The following is a 23,233-nucleotide window of genomic DNA, read 5'->3' on the forward strand; positions in this document are numbered from 1 at the left end:
CCATTGGATTGATCCAGTCCTGATCTCGCACTATTACCTTGTAGATTTGATCTAGTTCATCAGCACTTTCTTCATAGTCGCGGACTAGTTCAACATAGCACACCCCTTTTGTAGGATCCAGCGGTACTATAACCCGAAGCAATTTTCTTTCAAACGACATTTTCCTTTTCTTCAAATTAATGACCCCATTCATATCAATAGCCCAATCGATTCCCAGGAGCGTGGGGTAAGGATTACTGTCATCGACAATTTCTATAACTTCAAAGTCTTCTACTGCACTCACACCTTCAATATCAAGAATTACTCCATATAACTGTCCCATGGGGATGATTTTATATTGATCCTCCATTCTGAGTTGAATTGTAGATGACTACAGCGTGGGTCTCCCCATCCTTTCCCATGTCTTTTTTGGTAGAAAATTTGCATCGGACCCCATATTCAAGATGACCTAGTCCATTTCATAATCACTTATCTATGTTGTTAGTCACATCTCCCACCCTATTTGTGCCTAATGCTTACCATTCTTTCTAACTAGGCGATGTTCATTAGGGGCATCTTCTTTACTGGCGCATTTATTTATTAATTCCTGTAGTCCTTCCACCACCTTTCTATCATGCAACAGCTTCATGCAGGTCTCCAAAAATGTAGTAAGTACAAAAGGATCAACCTCTTTTGGCGCACTGATTTCTTGTATCTTGTCTTGGCTTCCTGAGGTGGAGGCTTCAACGAAGCTCTTCTTGGCTTCCATAAATGTTTCCTTAGTGTGATTCAGATCAAAGTCAACTTATTTCTCTGGAGCTTTGCAGACCCATCCATCTTCTTCAGGTTGTTTACCTTTATCAGTGCCAGTCGTCATTCCACTTCTCAGCACAATATTGACGCTTTGATCCTCCTTGCGAGGCTCCACCCTCATCATTTGTAAATTCTGCGTAGGCTGCTGAGGCTGCATTTTCTTCTCTTGCATCATAGTTATTAACACTAAGCATTCTTCTATGGTATGGTCAAACTGTCTACAATATTGACATGATGGGTGTGTAGGATTCTGGTATTCTCGCACATAGTGCCCTGGCTGTCTGAAGTTGTGGAAAATAATCTGACCGTGACCTCTACCAGGTCCTCCTCCTTGGCCCCGTCCTCGACCTTGAAAACCGTCACGCACTCCTCCTGCGCCCTGATCTGGAGGTCGAGTCTCTGCTTGCATATGGTAAGTAGGGGTGCTTTTCATCATCATCTCATAGTTTCGACAATGGTTCTCATCACGGCCCATGGATTTGCAAAACTTATAGAATAATTACTGAGGTGTTTGAACAAACTTCTGAAGCAAGTGACAGTTATCTGCCACATGTTTCCCATTAACTTGAAAAATGGCACACCATAGCATGACCATTGTGTTTGGCTCTGCTGGGGCTTCTGGCCTCAAGGGAATTGTCCCCCCCGTAATATAATTCATGAACATGGGACAATGATCCTTATCATGCCCATGGCCCTTTCACTTCAAACACCAAACTTTTACTCGCATGTTAGGCTTAGTCTCCTTGTCTTTCTTCAAACTCTGTAATTCTAGGTGTATGCTCACTAATTATGAGTGGATCTACTGCACCCTTAGGTTCATCTCCTGAATGGATGATGCATGCAGCCTCATCGTGATCTCCAAGGTTTTTGCCTATGTATCTATCTTTTGTTGTGAAAGAGAAATTCTCAAATGGGGCAAAAGCAATGCTATAAACCAGTCGCAATGCTGGCTATCTGAGATTTGCATGTTAGTTTGTCTGATCTAGAACTTCAACCTCTGATCAAAGTCCCAAGGCCTCTCCTCAACCTTCATCATGATATCTTTAAATTCAATCATCAACTGTGAGTCAGATTTGGGTTTAGTAAACTCTTTGTTCAAATCCGTCTGAGTTTCTACTAGTAATGCACAAGGATTGTCAGTACAATACTTAACGTACTAGGTTAGCGCGCAATCCTGTAAGGCGGTAACTAGTTGATACTTCTTTATATTATCATCAATTATTTTTTGCACTTTCCATGCAGTGTTCACAAAAAACTGGAACTACTCTAGATCTTCACTTCCTATGCCCTTGAAGATTAGCATCTTCATTGTGTTCGCCATGTTGAATGGTGGCGGTGGCGGTGGAGGTGTGGGTGAAGGTGTATGTGGTGGAGGTGGAGGTGGAGGTGGAGTGGATGGATGATTTTTCCTAGGAATACCCTGATTTATTAGCTGAACAACACTTCGTGGTCATCCTACATTCCTCCTACCATCATCAACCTCTTTCTCCTCACTACACAACACCCTCAAAACTATACCACCGAAAGTACATTTCTGGGTCATTGAAGGACACCATGTGCATTTGTTTTTGTGCAAGATGGGCCTCTGAGAGGTTCTAAGTTTGGAAAAGGCCTCATATGACCTTCATATGCCTTCACCTACCTTTTCCCACCTTTATATCACCTTTTCTACCCTTGTAATTCTCATGTATCCAATCATGTAGAAAAACATGGAAATCACGTAGCATCATGTAGCACTATCCAAACTTGACTAGATTTGCTCTAGGAGCCTAATTTTTTCCTCTTCAGATTGAATAATGGCCCCCAAACTCTAAATCCATGATTGGGGAGGAACAAAGACCACTCTAGAACCATCTTTCCTTCACTACAAGTACAAATCTACAATTATAATTAGAAGATGGAGTTCCACATTTGAATAGCAATGAATGTTTTCTTATGAAAGGTACATAGATTTTATTACTAAAGCTAACTTTCCTTGAACACAATGATAGAAAGGGTGATTCACCAATGAAAAGTAGAGTATATTCTTGAATTTATGCTTTCTTAAGATTTTAGTCACATGCATTGTTGTTGAAAAGTTCAAATTTCCTTTTTCTAAAGCATCTTTCCACATTCTACAATTAGAGTAATGATTTACATTCTGCAAGTAGACTAGCACTTTTCATTTCTGTAATTAGAATAGTGTTTACATTCCTGCAACTAGGGTTAGCACTTACATTTGAGAAAATATCATTTCCATTTCCTGCAAATAGAGTAACATTTTCATTCCTACAATTATATTAGGCTTTGATTTCATGACATTCACTTCATTGCATCATATCAATGAAAGAATGACACATTGCATGTTGCACATGTAGTGTCGACACCTCTTAAGTTTGTATGAACCTTGGGTTGATAATTTAAGTTAGTAGCCTTGGGAGTTGCAACATTCCTATTGCAATACTAGGGCTCATCAATAGTCTTTGGTGTATCTGGGATATGTGATACGTGGAGGAAAGTTGAAGATAGATCCTGCCAAAACGGAGGCCATCATGAAATGTTTAGTTCCTACTAATGTTTTTGAGATCAGGAGGTTTTATTAGGGAAGAAAATTGCCTAAGGAAATTTATAGCCTCATTTTCAGTGGTAGAAACACTTCTCCACGCCATAAAATCAAGTGGAAAGAGTTTATAGTGGAGAAAGAGTGACCATAGGGATTTCAAGGAGCTAAAGAAGAAGATTAGTCAAGCACCAATTTTTTCATTACCAAATTTTTAAAAAACCTTTTAAGTGGATATAGATGTGAGTGGGTATGGTATGGGAGTAATCTTGATGCAAAGAGGAAGGGCCCTTGTATTCTACCATTATAAAATATTTCATGGGGTAGTTTTTAACTACCCTACTGTTGACAGTGCTGGACCCGCCAACACTCTGGGGATCACCCCGGTATGAAGTCCCAACTAGACATAAAACTGTTTGGTGTGGGAGTCCCATCTGGTATGATGGCCTGATTTTCATTGTCTTAAGGATTTGCCTCAACTCTTGCTTGTCAGCATAGGAGAGTGGTTCGCTTTGTCTTCGAGAAGTGAGGTTCACGTGCCTAGTGAGTGTAAGTGTACTTGTGTCAATGGTTCTTTCACTGTGAGGGGAAAAGGTGAAGGTGAGTTCCAGGTTGAAAGGGATCAGTCCCAACTCGGCTAGGAACACACAACACAAAGGACATACACAGCTTCTGGCAGAGCAGTCCACTCGGATGCGATAGTCACAACATACAAGGTAAGATAACACGTACAACACTCATGGATCAGTCTGAGATGAGTGAAATGGTTGTTACAACAAGATTCATGTGAAAGGTCTATCTGATGTCCAAGAGAGAAGTCGACACGGACAGGACATCATTAACAACATATACAACACATTTCCATTAATAGATTATGCATCACAACAAATGAATCAATGCAGATGTAGAACACATGGTTAAAAATAAACATGCATTACAAGTGTTAAAGATCAGTCTTACAACAAATACAATACATGTGTGAAAACGTGTCGACCTGTTGACAGGCTTCCAAATTAAGCGAAATTTCCAAGACACATCATTACACCATACATCACTAACCTCGTCATCAGAGCACTAGAGCCACTAATTACTCCTCAAAGAAAATATTACAGACTCTCTTCGCTATGTGGGAGGATCTGAGGTGAAAATTCCCTTCATGTACAAATGAGGGGGGCATTTATAGCCAAGGGTGAAACTGACCCTTGTGGTTGTTCGACTACCTTCATGACCGTTCGATTTCCATTACTTTTCCACTTAAATGAATCTATGTTCAACAAGTGGGTCTCTTGGAATTCCACGTTACATCACATTGATTGACAATAAGCCCATAGTGGAGATGTGGGCAGCATGACTCATGACTTGACTAGACATGACTTGAAAATACAATGCTGGTACATTCATGCTGATGCTAGAGTGCATGTTGAGCTCCAGTGTTGCTAAGTGATGGATGTCTTCATGGTGTATCATAGCTTCACCTCCACATGGTGAATTGCACGGAGTCTTCAATGGTCCTTGGTTCACTTGATGAAGCTCTAGCATGTTTTTCTTGCTTTCATGTTGGAAGGCTTGACAGGCTCACTTGTTCGTGAAGGTGCATGTTCATCGCGTTCGTCCGCTTCGCATGCTTCATTCGTTCATCTATTGGTGAACCTGTCCATCTGCATGTAATCCCTTGGTTCATCCAATTCGTCATCTTGACACATTTGTGGGTGTACCTGTACCTGTAGTCACTCATGACGAGACAACATCAAATCTAAAACCTCCTAGTCTACCACGACACATGATCATTCGTATGCGGGTGACTGAGAGAGGCAGCAAGGCTGTGATGCGGGATGATGGCTCCAGGAAAATGCTGATGAAAACTATGCAAGAGTCACTGAGAGATGAAGACATGTGATATGAGTCAATAGTGACTGACTGTAAGGTCTAGCTCGGCTGGGAGGAAAAATTGCACAAATTTTGGGAGGAACTATCCTAGTTGCTGGAAGGAAAGGCAGGCATGCTCTACACATTTTCTAGAATGAACAGTCAGCAAGGGATAGACATCAAAATTTTCTCAATTTTCTAGAGGAATGGGTCAGGCTATATGAGGGGTTAGCAGGTAGGGATTGTGCAATTTTTCTGGGGAACTACCCGGGAGACTGGTAGCCAGATCTGTGCAATTCCTAGAGGGAACTGCCTGTTGGCTACTGGGGTCACTAGCAGCCAGATCTATGCAATTCCTAGAGGGAACTGCTAGTTGGTTGTTGGGGTCATTGGCAACCAGATCTATGCAATTCCCAGAGGGAACTGCCAGTTGGCTTCTCGGTCACTGGTAGCAGAAACTGCGCAATTCCTTGAGGGAACAGGCAATCTGCTGCTAGGAGCTACTAGCTGGGAAAACTACAATAAGGCCAGGAGATCAGCCTGTTGATCATCTCTGCACGATTTCTAAGTTGAGCTAGCTGATGAGCAACAAGAGGCCTTCTCATGAGCACTACACAATTTCTGAGATGAACAGTCGGTTCACTGTCCAGGTGGCCAGCATGAGTGCCAATTAAAATGCTTACGGGCAGCATGGCTTCAAAGAACTAGCTTGGTGCTTCTGTGTTGTTCTGGTTGACAGTCGATCGAGTCAAAAGCAGGGTGATGGTCTGACTGTCAGTGAAGAGTCTAGTCGACAGAACTTCAGCAAAATGACTAAGTGTGTGAATAGTCAAAAGATGCATAGGTGATCATACAGACACACACTCTCATGACTTGATGACGAAATGACTAAACCATCCGGATACACATGTTAAACATGATTGACCGATGGTGTAAGCGACAAGCGAGACAGTCATGATTGATCATTCATGATCAAGACGACGCTTGCACGATAGTGAATGTGACTCTGTGTGTGAGTGCAATAGATACTTTCATGGCGAACACATCAAACACATATGAAGCAAAGACTTTGAGCATAACTAGAAAATGATCACAAGCATGACTTAGACATCAACATGCAGAGACTTGAGTGCAATAAACAAGCAAGGCAAACGTAAAGACTCACATGAGCTCACGGAGTGAACCCGAGTGTGTGCAGTCATCAAGTGAAACTCTCCAAGGGAGGTTCTGAAATTAGAGCAGGCCAAAATTTTGGAGGGTGGTTGTAGCCGCTACAACACTTGGCGACACACTGGTAGAATTCCATATTCTCTATTTTGGTTCATTGCTAGCACAAGGCCTTGGTATTTTAGGAAGTATTGAATCATTGTGCATGTTACTTCAGTTTCCCCACTTACCCCATGGACATACATGGTTCACCCTTTTCCAACTCAGTCAAACACAATCAAAAGTTTGGCTTAGATCTTAGTGTTTCCAATCCAAGAAGGGTAGTTTAGTTCGCAAGTTGAATATTTTTAGAGTATAAGTTTTCATCTATGGTGTTTCTCCACTACTAGCAGGCCTAGACAGTACCCCGGAGGAGTCACGCAGGAACACACACATTGCTCCATTTATAGCGAGCCTGCTCAGTACCCCGGTGGAGTTGCATGCTTCACCTCTCTGCGCAGGAAGCCTTTCTCTTCTTTCACCTTTGTATTTTTTAAGTGAACTGTGCATAGGCACTTATTTATTTTTGGGATGGAAGAGGGATCTCGACTTCTTAAGAGCAAAAGAGTTTGTTCCTTTAGAGAAGCATGTAATACCTCTGACATAGTTTTTCTCGTTTAGATTTCCCCCTTCTCCGTTTCTACTAATTGGATTAGCTTCAACACACAAAGCAGAAGGCTGAGTACAGGCATGGGGTTTCCCAGAGTGGATATAGGTTTGTAGTTGGACCAAATCTTCCCTTACAGATGGTTTGTATTTTCCGTTAGGACTTCATTAGGTAAAGGTTGTAACCAAGCACGGAGAAAATGGACACAAGACTAGCCAAGTGCTGCAGTGTCACAAGTCTTTTCAAATTTCAGCCACATAATCTATTCAAAAGCCAGAACGTAGTAGTTGGTAGCACTTATTTCCGGAAACAAAAATAGTAATATATCAAACAAACAAAATGCACATGAACAAAAATAGTAATCAGAATAAAACAAAGAAAAATCAAAGATAATAAGCAAAACAAACCAAATGAAACAACAAGCAGCAAGCAGACTATGTACAAGGCACGGGCGTGGCCCGACCTACTGAACCAATGTTTGAGGACTTGGCCATTTGACAGGAAGATTATCAATCCTCCCATTGAGTGATTGCAAATGATAGGTGTGTGAACCAAGTTTCTCGTGGACTAGTGCTAGTCCACCGGGCTCCGCTACCGAAACTTGGTGGCATTCCAAAAAACCTTCAAGTGAAGACAACACTAATGTCTCAAGTACTATGTGCAACATGGGCTCGGATGATGGCACGAGGTAATTATTTTTACTCCAGGAAGGATTCAAGTTTCTGAAGTCAATGTGTAAGCGGATCATCCCAGATTTCTTATGTGGAAGATTTAAATCAAAAAACCAAGTGTGATGACGAATTTTCAAGTAATCTAAACAATTAAATTGTTAATCAATCTATTCGGTGAAAGGAGTACAAAAAACATGCATGTGTTACCTATTCTTTGCTATAATGGCTTGTCTTCTCCTTTACCTGGAATCTCGTGTTGGATTGTTCGCATGTAGTGGGTACTCAAGTGTGTAGGCCCATCTTGGTACTGTTTGATCAAGCGGTTGAAGATTGGTCGTTGCTGCAATGTGTAACTTGTACCAAGATTAGCCATCTTTGGATCATGGTGGATCCCCAAGTTGCTTTGTTTTTTCATAGTGTTGGTCTTTCGTGTGTTCAACATGAGTGCTTTAGCATCATTGTTTGTGACTCCGAACTTCAAACAGCTCGAATCGTGCATAGTTTATTGTTTTGGATGACTGAGGTACACTCGGTCCTTGAGTCATCGTGCGTTCCTAATTTATCAAGACTCATGGTCCACAACGTGTCTGTACATGGATCATTTAGCGTGTTGATACTATTGTTACTACCGTTGTTGCTACTACTGCTACTAACAAAAAAAAAATTGTACAAGTTGAGGAAGGAGTCCCAGCTACTTGTCTGATGAGGTTGGGGTTGGTCGTGTGAGATAACACTCCAATGTATTTTCCAGGAAGCAGTTTCCAAACATGAGTTCTGTGAAGGCCAATGGTTTGTTCTCGTTGTCAAGGGGAGTGACATTGTGTTTCATATACCTCTCGAATAACACCCAGATTTGGTTTCATTTTCCCTTGTACGAAAGCCACAGATGAGACCATTCTATAGCAAAGTATCCATCTAGCTTGTTGGACCAGTCTCTGCTGAGCAGCAAACCATATGCTTTTGGTACGTCCACAACAATTATGTTGATGCACTGGTGGAATCGACTGTCATGGGATAGTCGAATGATATCGTCTCGTAGTTCACCAATGTCTGGTATTGATGTTCTATCAAGTTGGATGATTCTCGCGGATGTTTCGCTCCATCATGGATTGATCTTCTTAGTAATGGAGAGTGTCATGACATTAGTTGTTGTGCCAGAAACAACCAAACAGTTGTGGACATTGTAGTTAAAAACTTTGAATGAAAGCAGGAATGGGGGACAACCTGAGTTTTCTTCTTCCATCCGGAGTGTATTGAGCACAGTGGATAGTGATCTAGGAGGTGTGCATGCTCCCTTGTTGGTATAAGTTGCGTTGTCTATTGCGTGCAGCAGGATATCTCGCTAGATCTGGACTTTGGGTAACTAAAACAAAATGATGTTTGCTCAAGTTTTCTTCATGTCATCGACTATGTTGTAATCCAGAGGTGGTATACTCATCGAGGTGTCCATGGTGGAACGAATGCTTGTGCTGTCTGGTGGACTGTTCTGCAACTTGTTGCTCACAGATGTGTTCTTATCCGCCGCTGTCTTCCCGGACTTGCTTTGTGTTTGTTGCTTTGAGGCAACTGGTGGATCGACCTTCTTTATCATCTGTCTCACTTTCTCTTGCATCTCCTCAAGTGTTGGGGGAGCCCCTTTACTCCTAAGATTGTAGCGATCATTTTTCTTTTGGGGCTGCTTCTCGGTGTTCATCTTCGACACTACTTGCGAGCACTGATATGCGTTCACAACATTCCTAGAACTTGGTACTTCATTAGGTGCAACCTCTTTGTTATCATCAGTGTCTTCCAGTTTCTCCTGTATGTCTCCATCTGCATCGAGTGTATGAGTACAGACAGAGGTAACAACTCATTTCCAATCTGAACAAGAGTTATCCGGATGATATTCTTCATGGAAGGAACAATAATTAGCATCAGTGCATTGATTGAGTTGGAACATAGGCTTCTGTGCATATTTGGAGCTGAACTGACTGTTGCTGGATGAGCCAGTAGATGAGCTTCTTGCCTGTCTCTGTCTAGGCGAATGAATGTTCACGAATGTGTTCGTCTTTTATTGCTTGAGTTCGAACATTTCAGTGGTCAAGTTCTTAACAAGGAAAGTGAGGTTCTCAATGTCAGTTGCTTCCTTGTCTTTGCCTTTGGTCATTGTTTCTTGGGGTTTTCTGCTTGCATCCTTGGAGTCCTTTGTTGATTCGTCATCCTTAATGACTCCAATGGCACACAATTATTTCTCAATAGCAATATCCTCTTCGTAGCTTTCTAACAGTGTTGGCTTCACAGCTCGCCGAATGAACTGCACAATGATAATTGGCAGTGCAGATGTCTAATAGTCGACAGTGATGGAGTCATGAGGTTTGATGTCTACTATAAACTTGTTCAAGACACGTGTAAACCTCTGATTGAAATCTTTTACTTTCACTTTTCCCTCCATCTTGAAGCTTCCCAATTCCTTGAGTAGCATGGTTGGAGTCTTGTCATTAGCGAACTTTTCAAGGAACATACATTTGAAAGAACCCCAGTTTTGTATAGAGTTGGTGGAAGGATGTGATACCAAGAAGCTACCCGACCGTCCAAGGTACATGGACATAATCTACATGCTATGTCATCATAACATACCTCAAGGGTCTGCAGTTGTAGGTAGAAGTTGTCTAAGTGGTCTTGTGCCTTCACCACACTGTCTAGGTTAAACTTGATGTTCATTTGCTCTGCTTGCTTTGGCATCTTGTGCAGAACATCAAGGAGAGCCAATGGTCCCTGAGTCATCCATTCAAGATTTGGGTTAGCCATCTCTTCATCCTCTTTGTCCTCTTCATCTCCACCTCCACTTCCTCCATTGCCTTCCCCTCCACCTCTTATACCAGAGTTTGATCCCAAGACCACAAGAGTGCCTTGTTCGTCTTCAAAGAAGATTGGAGGTTCCTCTCTATCTTCAATAGCTTCTTCCAAACATTTAAGTGTAGAAAGGACTACTTCTTCCACCGATGATACAACAACCCTATGGGAGTGGCTTTTGGCTTCTTAAATGTGTGTGGAAGGTACTGTATGCCTGGGATCAGTCCGACTACTTTCACAAACTGGCGAGTGATGGGATGGATGGAGTGAAGGTGTTGATATGAAATCTTGTGTTCAATCCCGGGAGGTGAGGAGTAACCAACTACCGAGTCATGAGAGAGGGAGTGCGAGTTACTTCCTTGACCAGATGGTTGATGAGTGAGTGTGAGGGGAATTTCAACCATGTACAACTAGCTACCCACCTTCTAGAGATAGAAATGTTGATGGTACTAGACCCACCAACATTCAAGGGATCACCCCAGTAAGAATTCCCAACTAGACCTCACACCATTTGGTGTGGGAGTCCCATCCGGTATGATGGCCTGATTGCCATTGTCTTAAGGATTTACCTAAACTCTTGCTTGTCAGCACAGGAGAGTGGTTTACTTTGTCTTTGAGAAGTGAGGTTCACGTGCCTAGTGAGTGTAAGTGTACTTGTGTCAATGGTTCTTTCACTGTGAAGGGAAAAGGTGAAGATGAGTTCCAGGTTGAAAGGGATCAATCCCAACTCAGATAGGAACACACAACACGAAGGAAATACACAGCTTCCGGTGGAGTAGTCCACTCAGATGCGGAAGTCACAACATACAAGGTAAGATAGCACGTACAACACTCACAGATCAGTCTGAGACAAATGCAATGGTTGTTATAGCAAGGTTCATGTGAAAGTTCTTTCTGATGTCCGACAGAGTAGTCGACATGAACAAGACAACATTAACAACATATACAACACATTTCCATTAATAGATTATGCATTACAACAAATGAATCATTTCAGATGCAAAACACATGGTTAAAAAGAAACATGAATTACAAGTGTTAAAGATTAGTCTTACAACAAATACAATACATGTGTGAAAAAGTGTTGGCCAGTTGACAGGCTTCTGAATTAAGCGAAAGTTCCAAGACACATCGTTACACCATACATCACTAACCCCGTCAAGGGGGCGTTGGAGCCACTGCTCACTCCTCAAAGAAAATATTACAGACTCTCTTGGCTATGTGGGAGGAGCTGAGGTGAAAATTCCCTTCATGTACAAATGAGGGGGGTATTTATAGCCAAGGGTGAAACTGAAATTTGTGGTTGTTCAACTACCCTCATGACCATTCGACTTCCATGAATTTCTGACTGACATGACTCTATGTTCAACAAGTGGGTCTGTTGGACTTCCACGTTACATCACATTGATTGACAACAAGCCCATAGTGGAGATGTGGGCAACATGACTCGTGACTTGACTCGACATGACTTGACAAGTCAATGTTGGTACATTTGTGCTGTTGTTGGAGTGCATGTCGAGCTACAGTGCTGCTAAGTGATGAATGTCTTCGTGGTGTATCATAGCTTCACTTCCACATGGTGAATTGCGCAGAGTCCTCGATGGTCCTTGATTCGCTTGATGAAGCTCTAGCATGTTGTTCCTTGCTTTCATGTTGGAAGGCTTGACAAGCTCACTTGTTCGCAAAGGTGCATGTTCATTGTGTCCATCTGCTTCACATGCTTCATTCATTCGTCCGTTGGTGAACTTTTCCATCTACATGTGATACCGTTTTTCATCACATTCTTCGTCTTGACATGTTTCTGGGTGTACCTAGACCTACAGTCACTCATGACAAGACGACATCAAATCCAAAACCTCTTATTCTACCATGACACATGATCATTCAGATGCGGGTGATTAGGAGAGGTAATAGGGCTATGATGTGGGATGATGGCTCTGGGAAACTGCTGATGAAAACTATGCAAGAGTCACTAAGAGATAGAGACAGGAAATCTGAGTCGACAGTGACTAACTACAAGGTCTAGCTCGGCTGGGAGGCAAATTTGCTTAAATTTTGGGAGGAATAGTCCGGGCTACTTGAAGGCAAGGCAGACATGCTCTGCACATTTTCTGAAATGAACAGTCAGCAGGGGCTAGAGAGCCAAATTTGCTCAATTTTTTAGAGGAACAGGTCGAGTTGCATGAGGGGTCAGAAGGCCGGGATTGCGTAATTTTTCTGGGGTAACTGCTTGGGAGACTGACAGCCAAATCTGCCCAATTCCCAAAGGGAACTACTAATTGGCTGCTGGGGTCACTGGTAGCCATATCTATGTAATTCCGAGAGGGAACTTCCAATTGGCTTCTCACTCACTGGCAACATAAACTGCGCAATCCTTGTAGCGAACAGGTAGTCTATTGCTAGGAGTTGCTGGCTAGGAAAACTACATTAAGGCCAGGAGGTCAGCCTGCTGATCAGCTTTGTGTGATTTCTGAGCTGAGCTGACTGATGGGTAGTGGGAGGCCTTCTCATGAGAACTGCTCAATTTCTGAGATGAAAATTCAATCCACTATCTAGGTAGCCAGCATGAGTGCTGATTAAAATTCTTGCAGGAAGCACAACTTGAAAGAACTAGCTTGGAGCATATGTGTTGTTCTGATTGACAGTTGATCGAGTCAAAAGCAGGGTGATGGTCTGGCTGTCAATGAAGAGTCTAGTCATCAAGACTTTAGAAAAAATGACTAATTGTGTAAACAGTCGAAAGATCCATAGGTGATCATACGGACACACACTCGCACCACTTGATGACGAAACAACCAAACCATCCAGATACACATGTTAAACATGACTGACCAATGGTGCAAGCGACAAGTGAGACACTCGTGATTGATCATTCATGATCAAGATGACGCTTGTGGGACAGTGAATTTGACTCCGTGTGTGAGTGTGACAGATGATTTCATGGCAAACACATCAAACACATACGAAGCAAAGACTTTGAGTGTAACCAAAAAATGGTCGCAAGCATGACTTAGACATCAACATGCAGAGACTTGAGGGCAATAAACAAGCAAGGTGAATGTAAAGACTCACACAAGCTCATGGAGTGAACCCGAGTATGTGCAGTCATCAAGTGAAACTCTCCAAGGGAGGCTCTGAAATTGGAGCAGGCCAAAATTTTGGAGGGTGGTTGTAGCCGCTACAACACCTACCTATGATAAGGAGATTTATGCCCTTGTGAAAGTTGTGAAGAAGTGGAAGAACTATTTTATGGGAAAGAATACAATAATCCACATAGATCACTAACCACTACAATAGTTGTAGGCCAAAATTAATCTACAACAAACTAGGAATTACAAGTGGATGGTGTTTCTACAACAATTTCATTTGGTGATCAAGTACAAGAAGGAAAACACAAACAAGTTAGACAACATGTTTTCAAGGTCACCCACATCAAAAATCATAGCTTTGGGGACTCTTATGCACATGGAGCCATTCACCCATGATGCATACAAAGAGGTATATTCTGAGGATGATGAATTCAAGGAGGTGTTACAATAGTTGAAAAGTCAAAGTCATGTGCACAATGGAAACAACATTGTTGACTACCATCTCTAGGATGGGTTACTCTAGAAGTTGTATAACTTATGTGTTCCTAAATGTAAGTAATTTCAACTGATTATATGGGCTCACACCTCCAAAGTTACAGGGCACTTTGGTGTAGGAAATACCATGGCCAACTTGCAAAGGTATGTGTATTGGTGCAGGATGCAAGAATGGGCAGCTCAGTTCATAAGAGGATGCATTCCTTATTGTACCAGTAGGCCTAACAACAGGAAACAAGGTCTATATCATCCCTTACATATACCCACTCATCCTTGGGAAAGTATTTCCATGGACTTTGTGGGAGGTTTACCAACAACTAGGAAGGGACATGACTACATGTTCATGGTAGTTGACAAGTTTAGCAAGATGTGTGTTCTAATGCCCTGTAAAAAGACCATCAATGGGAAAGAAGCAACAAACTTGTTCTCTAAATAGGTCTAGGTGCACTCTATGATACCAAGGAGCATCATTTCATACAAGGACACATGATTTCTCAGTAAATTTTAGACTACATTGTGGGAGAAGATGGATACAAAGTTGAAGATATATACAATATTCCATCCACAGATAGATGGGTGAATAGAAGTAGTCAACAAGAATTTGATGTAGCTTCTTAGGGCCTAAAATTAGAAGCATTTGAAGACCCAGCATGAAAATTTGGTATATATACAACATTCTTACAACAAAGAAGTCCACACTTCCACAGGAAAGTCCCCATTTGAAACTTGTTTTGGATATTTTTTGTCTTCATCTTTGGACATTTCATATTGGAAACAAGGAGGAGTGAGGGAAGATATTATAGGAGATGCCTTAAGGGATTAAAAAATTATATGGAAGATAAGGAACATCCTCTATAGGTACAATAGACACCACAAAAGTCACAAGAGAAGTATAAGGCCATGCATGATTAGCATAGAATAGATAAATTGTTCAAGGTGGGAAACAAAATATGGCTACAAGGAGATAAAAAAAAATCAATGCTTTGAGGTATAATACCTTCAAGATACTATAAAAGTGGGTGATAATTCCTATCAACCCAGTTTACCACCATATAAGCGCATTTATTTAGTTTTGAATGTAGAGAATCTGAAACTCTATGAGCCTTCCATGCTAGATTAGGAAGGGGAACAAGTCCTACCTTCTGTGGAGGATTTGGAACTAGATGCTCAAGCAGAGTTGATAGAAGATATAATTTGCAGAAGAGGTTTAGAACTAAAAGATAGGGGCAACACGACATTTGGAAAATTGGGTTAAAAGGACAACTTCTAAGAAAAGCTAAATGGTACACCAAAGAGAAGGTGGAGGAAAATTTTCCTCACCTCATTTACTTGAAGCTTTTGCATACCAAAAGCATCTCGAAATGGTGAGATGTGATCTATATTATATTTTTATATTTTTTTCCACCCATCTTGATGCTTTTAGAATGGAAAAGTGGAGGAATCAGCTCCGAGGACCATTTTTAATAGTGTGACCCAGTTTGGAAAATTAGATTTTGACACATTCTAAGAGAATTTTGAGGCATCAAATGATGGTTTTTGGGGTAAAACTTTATCATCTTAGAATATCAACTTTATTTATTATTTTACACACAAATACCTTTCCAATGGCGTAAGAATCGTGTCAATCATATTTTGTATGTAAAAGTTATGCCACTCAGAAATTCACATTCTTGTTTTCACCACCATAATTAGAGAGGATGCCACATCATCCCCAATTATTCATGAAAAAGCGGCTAGCCACATGATTATAATGTAGAAGAATTTAGAAGAGTCTATACTATAATTTGGGTTAAGAGTTGAGGTAGTCAAACCTAACCACTAGTGGGCTATCAAGTTGTGTTATAACTGGGCCACTAAGAGGAAAGGGGTTATATTCTTTCGAGTGTCTTTGTATCATAGTTGAGAAAAAATATCCAAGAGGGATATGAGGTAGAGCATGTAGAGATAATTTTTGCATTGTAGCACCCCACAAGCCACAAGCCATACTTTGTACTCGCAACCATATTTCCATTCAAAGAAAACAAGCGGAGCAACCTCACCTATCAACGAGATCTTTCTTCCAAAATGGCTTCCAGGGGAATATCTTTTGTCAAATGTGTGTGATATATTTTATTTCTTTTTTCTCTATTTTATGAATAATTTTAAATTTGTATGCATGCACTATTAACAATAAAATCAACAGATCCAAAAATTTAATAAAACTGTAATAGTGTAGAATTTCCTATTTTAAATATAATTTTATTAAATTTGTTGTGACAAAATGTACAATGGAATATCCACAACAGTTTATGAATAAAGAATGGAATGATTTAACTCATACGAGAAGATAATGCTTCTAGAATTGTTGGACATTTTGGCATTTGCAAAATAACAGTAAATTTATAGAGGTATATTTATTGGTCATAATGAGGGAATAGGTTTCTAATTTTATATGTAGTTTAATGTTCTATTAGTATTGGTAAACCTAGCAATAGAAAGGTGTTTTCCAAGAAATAAATTCCTCTAAATAAAAATAATACTCCTTTAGAGAATTTCATGGTAGAAGGAGGAAAACTAATGTCTTAAGGTTTAAAATATGCTTTAAGGGTTCATCGATCATGTACATAGTGTAATACCACCACACACCCATTGTAAATTATTATTTGGCCTACATATATCATATGGGCACCACTTTGGAGAACTTATTATTACACTAAAATTTGTCACCATGACTATTTGCAGTTAGTATGGCTCCATCAACTGTCATACTATCCTCCTTGGCAAGTCTTATACCTCTGCTCTCCATGTCAAACTCCAAGAAAGAGAGAAAGTCTTTAAAAATCTATATATCTCTAGGTACGCAGTTTCTCTTAGCCTTACCTGCGTGTACGCACCCCAAGTTCACAATACCTGCGTACTTGTACGCTCTGTCTGTAAAGGGGAGGGTGCGTACACCTGTAAAGGTCAAAAGGTGCAAGTTTCACTCCGAAAAAGTTACTTGTGGTCATTTCTAGAGCATTCTAGAAGATTGTTTGACGTGTATGGAGCGCCTCCAGATGGTTCATGTATCCCTATGAAAGAGGAACTTATCCCATCAAGAGGGGAGCTATCCCATCAAAAGATGGGCTTATCCCATTGATGGTGGACCTGAATAACTTCCTCTAGAGCACTATAAATACAGGCATTGGGCCAGAGGGAGGGGAGGTTGAAAGTTGAACATTCCTAAGGGTAGATGCTGCTGGAATTAGGACTCCCTTGTAAAGCTTGAGAGGAGAGATTCCCATCCTTTCCTAGCCTTATTTGGAAGTGGGTGAGCTGATCAAAGTAAAGGAAAACTCTTGCTGGACCCTAGGAGGGACCTGCACAACACCAAGGCTCAGGTTGTAATGGTTTCTTTTGTTTCCACTTAATACAAATGAACTCATTTTTCTCAACAGATTGTTATTCGTGATTTGTTTCATATACTCCTTGGTCTGTATGATGGATATGTATTGTTTTATGAGTTTATCAGGTGCTATTTAATCTTTTGGCTTGTTAGTGAATGCAGGTTTCGAAGAGAAGGAGGAGCTCATCCGGATCGGCGAGGCTGGACTACTACAAAGCGTTGGACTAAAGGTATGTTAAAATCACCTGATTACTTGTATTCTCAATGCATGTTTAGAGAAAGGTAGTGTTTATTTGTCTTGTTTGTCACTAGAAAGCCTTTGCTTCTAGGGAGGTCGGTTTTGTCCGCATTATCGACTCTTTCCGCATGACAAAATGGCGACCATACTGGGGAATCCATTGATGTGAATGTTTTTTCCTTTGTATGAAATTTTGATCTGAGAAAAGTCGTTTGTTTTCTGGTTTTTGGCTGTCTGACTGTGTTTTTGGGTGGGCTAGCTTAGGGTTAAATTAGATTTTAGTTTTTCTTAGTTTTGCTAGAAGTACGCAGCCTCTGCGTTGAGCACAGTGCGTACCTGTACGCACTGATGCTTTGTGCACAGAGCGTACATGCACCTGTGCAAACAGGTTGCCTGCGTACCCTGTCAAAATTGAGAAAATTTCAATTTTCTCCTTTTTTGCCTTTTAGATTTTGTTTTTCATTTGTTTTTCTGCCCAGATCCACTGGTTATCTGCCATCAATCTTCACCTAAGCTTGTTTCGTCAGTGTCGAGAGTTTTAGTGAAATTCATAGAGATTTTTCCTTAGGGTTTGATTTTTGCACTGGTCCTGTAGTGACTTTGGCTTTAGAGGTTGTCAAACTTTGGATCTCCCTGGTTTTGTTCAGTCCTCTTAGGAGTCGGGCCTTTCACAGAATCCACCCTTGTGAGAAACCTACCTTTGTGTTCTCTCCTTGCCAAATCTCGAAAAAGTTTGTTGATTTAACTTTGAATTTTATTCTTGAGAAAAAGAACAAAAGATTTTGATTTTTGTTTTTGACTGGTTTTTGGTTCTGCATTAACTGGTCCTTAGTTAAATTTTGACTAAGTAAAACATCTGGGAATCATCTTTAGTAGGCTTTTGCCTCGTTAGATTTGGTTTTTAGGTGCATTTCTCTTAGATTTTCTTTTGAGTGAAATTGAGTTGATTTGATTGCCATAGCTTTTTTAACTTTGATTTTTGTTAAAGTAAGTTTTATATGCTTTATTAATTAAGAAAAATACAAAAAAAAAAAATATCTTTTGAAGGAAAGTTTGCTTTGGTAGCATTTGAGTCTTTGAAAGGAAAAGGAATTTTCGTGAATTGATTAGTGGTCATGTGTTGTATGCTTTGGAAAAGATAAAGAGTTTGTTTCTTTGATTTTCATTGCCAAGAAAGTTGTTTTATATCAATTTTGAATTCTCCAACTCTCTTAGCCAGGGAATTCATTAAAAAAGAAAATTAGTATAAATCATCCTAAGTGCATCTTTTTAGTGGATTTCAGTCGAGTCTACACACCATCAGTTTCATCTCCACTACCTTTTGTCTTACAGAAAAGCCATAAAATTAACGCTTAAAGTAAAATCAACTTAGTAACTTTTTATTTACTAGGGCTCTGAAACACCAATATAGATCAGGCTAGTGTCTTGGAGTAGGAGAGTAATTAACTCTCCAAGACAGTAAAACCAAACAAGTAGCTCATCTTGTGGTAGGATAAATCCAACTGTTTCATTTGTACTATGGGAAAGCTCCTCTTAAAGGAGAAGCACGAGACCGTGTCCGAACCAGTGAGGGGATCAATCCTCCTTCATTGGGAAAGACACCAGATACGCATGTACTACAAACGGTAAACCTCGGATTATTGTCGAGGAACCTGGGGTCACTTGTCAGTAAACCTTGGATTATTGTCAAGGAGCCGGCAAGGGGATTGAGCTTGTTACTCTGCCCTTGCGTGCTATCGGGTCGTAGACTGTTCCCCCAGGTATATTTGTTGTTGTTGGTAACCTTAGTGACCATTATCTTTAGGATTCTACCGAGGTGACGGTGGAGGGAAGATCCCACTGTACCTGGAGCAGACGTCGGCTAGACTCACTTGGATTTTCCAGGGGGTTCACTTCACTCGAGACGGTTAAAGTGGAGGAACTTGTGCCGGTCTATTCATTAAGCAGGTTGTCGGTGTAACTGTTCCACCCACCACTTCTGTACTGAATTCGACGATGTTGGGTTTCATCTCTAACTAGTGTTTTCGGTCCGGAAGGCTACTGTTTGTGTATGGTTTGACGCCCTAGATTCTTTAGGCGTGTGATTCGAATTTGTTTGGTTCTTTAGAGAATTTAGGTGGTTTGCTTTGAGATTTTACTTTGTTTGCGTGTGTAGTAGTTAAAAGTCTTTAACTGTGGCTGAATTACCGAGACAGTCCCGTAGACTTCGGGGCAAGTCTCCTGAGATTGTTACCATGGCCAATTTGTTGAGGAAGTCCCGTAGACTTCGGGGCGAACCTCCTGAAGAGGTTCCGGGTCATTACGAAGGTTTGAAAGTCCTTGTAACTCCTAATGACAGTAAGGTAGGTTCACCTGGTTTGATAGCTATTGAAGAACTTGCTCCAGAGGAAGAATTTGGCGTCTCTATCCTTGAAGATCAACCTACTATTGATCTAAGGGAGCGTGAATCCATCTTTTACAGTCCTCCTAGAAGTACTACTTGGTACCTTTCGTTAACCAATTATTTAGACAACGCAGGGATAAGTTTTTCTCCACCTCGTACTCCTTTTCCGCCTGGAGGTATTTATACTCCTGTAAATATGTCTAGTCAGTCGTCCGTGTTCACTCAATCTCCTGAATCTTTCTTGTACGGCGGTCCTTCTGTTCCCTCCGGGTATCAGTCACTTTCTGGTACTTTTGCGGGAGCATCTCCTCAACCCATTGAACATGGGTCATTAGCTGGAAACAATGGTAATAAACCGTTGGGTGTAGGAGACATTTACATGATGTCAGGTTCAGTTCCCGGTTCTCAACCTTAAGGTGGCCAATTACTGCCTGGGGGGCAGCCTCAATTAACGCCTGGGGGGCAACCTCAAGGTACACAAATTGTGTCTGGGGGGCAACCTCAAGGACAGTATGTACCCATAGTACAATACATTCCTCAAGGTCAACCCCAGCCTCAATATGTACCCCAAGGTCAACCTCAGTACCAATTCATAGCTCAAGGTCAAACCCAGTATCAGTATTTACCTCAAGGGTATCAACATCAAGGTCAATACTCGAGTCAAGGTTATCAACCACCCCAAGGTCAATCTTATGTTCAAGGTACGGGAACTGTGCCTTTCAATTATCAATCCTACCTTCAATCCGGTTATGGATCTCAATATCCTCAACCTGTCATGGGTCAATACCCCGGAATGAACATAGTGTGGGATCCATCGCAAGTTCAACAGGTATTGCAGCCAAGCGTACAGTTGTCATCTCAAGCTGGACAACCCTTAGTTGCTAGTCCATCCCAGCAACCAGTCCAGTCTAATGTTCAAACTTTTGTACCCTCGGTAGTTACTCAGTCGCCAATTGCACCTAGTACTCCATCTCAAACGACTGCTGCAACTACCGCAACATCTGTTCCTTCCACCACACTTGCTTCTGGAGTATCGACAGCTCCGGTTTCTACTGTCTCTACAACTACTCCTCAGACATCTTTACCATTGTCTGGATCTACGATTCAAACTACGGTTCAGATGCCTGTAGGACAACTTGGTTTAAGTACGGTTGTCACTAGTCAACCACAATTCACTTATCAACCATACCAGGGACAGTACCAATACGGGCCTGATGTCCAATAGCCAGTTTACCAGTATCAACCGTATCCTGGGTACACTTATCAACAACCTCAACAACCCCAGTACAGTCCGGTTAATCCTGGTTTTCCAGGAGGATACAATATCCCGAATGCGATACCTATTCCAAGTTATCCTGGATATCCTCCTCCTGGGACTGGTCTTGTGACCCATAATTTTAGGGATCCTAATCGGCAGTTACCGTTTATCGCAACTTTGGATTTACCAGACTTGTCGCGCCTAACGAACGATCCAATAAATTATCTTTCGTTCTGGCCGCCAATGCCAAATAAGTTGACCAGTGATATACCCAAGTTCGAAGGTAAGTCTGGAGAGGATCTGTCAAATCATGTGATGACTTACCACCTCTGGTGTGCTTCAAATTCCATCTTGGATGATTCGATCCGCTTACGTCTTTTCCAGCGTACGCTCATTGGTCTCGCGGCCAAGTGGTACATTGAGTTACCACGGGCCTCTTTTTACAATTTTAGTCAGTTAGCTACCTCGTTCCTAACTCATTTTCAGTTGCCGGTCAGATATGATAATGGCACGGAGCTACTAACTTCACTAAAACAGTCGACGTCCACTTATATTTCCGATCATATACATGAATGGAGACATCGACGGTGATTAGTGAAAGTTTTTATCCCGGACCAAATCTTAGTTGAATGGTTTGTTAAATCATTATTACTGAAGATTACTAAAGACGTAGCTAAGGCCGGAGTAGTTACTGAGGAGCAAGTAATTGCTCAAGCGCAGTACCTTGACTTAGTTTACACTCAGTCAGGTACGTTACACGAAAATATCCCAGATCTTCCAAAGTCAAATCAAATCGTTGCTGCTCCTTCGGGATCTCATGCTGCTGATGGCATGATTGGTACGGTAAATACTAAAAGCAAGAAGAAATCTTCAAAGAATTCTTCGCCTATTATAACCTTACCAGATTCCCCGACAGGAGAATCTTCTCCTGAAATTTCCGCTGATATTCACGTTGTAGAGTCATCTACGGCTAAATCAAAAAACGGTGGGAAGAAGAAAGGTAAGAAGAAGAGTAAAGCAGACAAGACTCCAAAGGAGAAAATAGAAAAGTCGGAAACCAATGACGAAAAGCACAAACCTCGATATCCTTGTCTTATTTGTGAAGAGGATCATTTTACAAGAGATTGCCCTCATCGGGCCGAGGTTGTGAAAATCGTCAAAGGTTCCTCAACTCCTGCTGTTTTGAAAGATCCATTTCCAAAGCAGGAGAGTAAGATGATAGGTTCTTCCTCGGGTGCCACTGAAGAACCCATATTGATGATGTCTCATGTAAGGATTGCGACTCGACCGCAAGATTATGGTAGTAAAAGTCCTGTTGATGGATTGAAAGAAGCAGAATCTTCTCATTCAAATCCATCAACCTCAGCTCCCGGTTCCGATCCACTACAGATCGAGAAACCTAACCCTGACTTAGTAATCAAACCGCCTGCCAAGGGTGTACTTCAAAGGTATGCTTTCAATCCACATGCGAGAGCGGCCCAGAATTACAGCATTATTGAGGATTTAGTTGTTTCACCCTCAGCAATGTCGACTTTAGAAGTGCTACAATCATGCCCAGCACAGCGAAAATTACTTTTGTCGGCTATAGGAGCTGTTGATGTTCAGGACCCGAACGTAATAATCTTTGATCTAGAAAATAGTACACCGCATTTGCCTCATCAGATGGCTTTCCAGATCCCAGTGATAGTCAAAAACAGGCCTATTCATTGGACTGTAATTGATGAGGGAGCTTCCACGTGTATTATGTCGATACAGTGTTGGAGATCGCTTGGTTCTCCTTCACTAAATCAATCCCCGACAATTCTTAAGGCCTTTGATGGCCGTGGGTTCCATCCGTTTGGCATTCTACAGGATTTTCCTATAGGGGTTGAAGGAAAAACCGTTAGTCTATAT

Source organism: Pinus tabuliformis, chromosome 2_2 (genome assembly GCF_031772625.1).
Source record: "Pinus tabuliformis cultivar Carrire ecotype Pingquan chromosome 2_2, CPIR1, whole genome shotgun sequence".
Classification (NCBI taxonomy): Eukaryota; Viridiplantae; Streptophyta; class Pinopsida; order Pinales; family Pinaceae; genus Pinus; species Pinus tabuliformis.